Below are 2,278 nucleotides of genomic sequence, written 5' to 3'. Positions count from 1 at the left end.
ACCTTTAATAGGCCTATTAGGAGACTCAGTCTACAAAGTGCAGCTCCACCCCTGTCCCACACCTCCAGACAGACACATGGCATAATATGGAAACTGAAACCCAGATGTTTAATCTAGATGTTGTTGGGTTGGAGTCATCTTGCAGGTGCCCCGAGAAGAACAGGCCTCAGCCACGTGGCCGGGTTGAGGCTCTACCATTTTGTTTTCAGAGTGACTTGGGTTACTTGAGGGCAAAGCATGATCCTGATGACACCGGGCGGAAAAGCGGGCTGGAGCCACGGAAGAGCTTGCCCTGCATGCTCAGGTACTTCCAGCAGTGGATCCAGGATTTGAACACGGGCAATACGGCGGGAGCCCGCCCTGCAGCCAGCAGTTGTTAACAGCCATGAGATCACCGACCAGCAGGAAGGGATAGGTGAGCATGCTGACTGCAATCCCCATCACAAACTTCGTGTATCTTCAGATGGCCAGAGCCTGGCTGACCTGGGAACCTGGATTCTGGTCGTTCCCCAGCCCCCCTGGGGTGTCACTCACGCTGTCATCCACCAGGCTGGCATTGATGAAAGGGGCCAGCAGGTAACAGCCCCACAAGAAAACCACATCGCCCAGGAGGTGAGGGATTAAGCTGATGAAGAATCCCAGCAGCTCCTCCTCTTTGAAGATCTTCCCAATGGAACTCAGCACTCCACTGTACTTGGCTTCTCATCCCACAAACTGGACCATGCAGCGCATCGAGATGGTGTGCAGGGGATGGGCCAGAATGCGGGACACGCACTGCATCATCATCTCGTAGGAGGTCTCCTTCACAACCTTCCTCAGAGAGGTCTTCATGTCATCCTTGTTGGAAACCTGCTCGATCTCATTGGGAGGGTAAACCTTCTTCATTCTGCCCCAGGTCACAGTGGAGAGGGCGTTGGACATCAGAAGAAGGCTCAAGCCTCGGAACAGCCCTATCTTCCCATCCACCTGCACGATATACTTGGAGTAGGTTAAAAAGCTTGGCAGGTAGAGGACCTTTCTCCCCCGTACACTGGTCCCAATGGTGGGGGGCACTGGCTCATGACCCACCTGAATGAGTAACTTCACACAGAGCAGCGGGTGACTGAGAGCTGTCACACCTGCGCCCAGAGCCAGGAAAAGCACCTCAGTGGTCAGGGTGTTTTCTCTGGAACCCAGGCACAACTCCTCCCCCCCCCGACCCATTGTCCATCCTGCAGGCCAAGGGCTGTGCTGCAGGCCGAGAGTGGAGGGGATGTGCACTGTGCTGGGGCCTCGACCCCCACAGCTGCCCCGCCTCGAGCTCCTGCTCCTGCTCCAGCACCCACCATCCCCGCGGCACCACTGCGAGCCCAGGGTGCCATGTCCGGGTCCCACTTAATAAGGTTTTGTTGTCTCTCTCTAATTGCCATTGAGTTGCAATCAACTCACAACTGACCTTCAGAAGCTGCAAATTACGCAAGGGAAGATTGTCTCTCTTTTCCCCCCAGAGGAGCTAGTCGACTTGAACTGTCTACCTTTGTGTTGTCAGCACAATTCCTTACACATTAGGCCACTAGAGCTCTCCTTTAAGTTGCACAGAAATCACAAAGTTTAAGTACCATGCTAAATCAACTCTCTTCTGTTGAGTTTATTTCAGTTCATATTGACTCTATGGGAAAAGTAGAAGTGTTCATAGGATTCTGAAGGTTGCACATATGTTAACTATGTTATCAGGAAGAGCAAATCCCTGGAGGAAAAGATAAAGATGTTATGCTTACCAAAGTAATACACCTCACACCTTACTGCCATTGAGTTGGAAGCAACTTATAGCTGACTCTCCAGCGAGTTTTTGGAAAATGTAAAACACATAGGAATACATATGCCATTTTTCTGCTGTAGAGTTGTTGGTATATTTGAAACTGTAAAGAGATACCATCTTGAGGTTAGCAAGGCAACTCCCTACCCACTAGGCAACCAGACCTCCTTTAGCAAAGTAAAAGATCAGAAAAAAGGGAGGGCACTCAATGAGATGAATTACATAGGGGTACAATCGCTGTCACAAGGGGATTAAGCCTAATAGAGATGGTAAAGATGGCACAGGATTAGAGAGGGTTTCCCTTTTTTCTATGTTGTTGTTGTTATGAGACGTCGAGTTGCTTCAAATCATAGCGACCCTATTTCAATAGCTCTAAACTCTGCTCTGTTCTGTGCCAATCGCAGTGCCTCCAACACACCCATCCCGATTACCCCAGTCACTGAATTAATCCACCTCATAGAGGGTCTTCCCCACCTGCGCTGT

The 2,278-nt window shown here is 50.6% G+C and overlaps 1 pseudogene; it reads right to left on the bottom strand.

The window, feature by feature from the left end:
* Positions 1 to 220: 220 nt before the first annotated feature.
* LOC102875028 lies at positions 221 to 1,364 on the bottom strand (annotated as a pseudogene).
* Positions 1,365 to 2,278: the final 914 nt, after the last annotated feature.

Source organism: Elephantulus edwardii, unplaced genomic scaffold, assembly GCF_000299155.1.
Source record: "Elephantulus edwardii isolate Elephantulus edwardi_28Jun2011 unplaced genomic scaffold, EleEdw1.0 scaffold00005, whole genome shotgun sequence".
Classification (NCBI taxonomy): Eukaryota; Metazoa; Chordata; class Mammalia; order Macroscelidea; family Macroscelididae; genus Elephantulus; species Elephantulus edwardii.
This window is presented reverse-complemented; position numbering and strand designations above follow the sequence as displayed.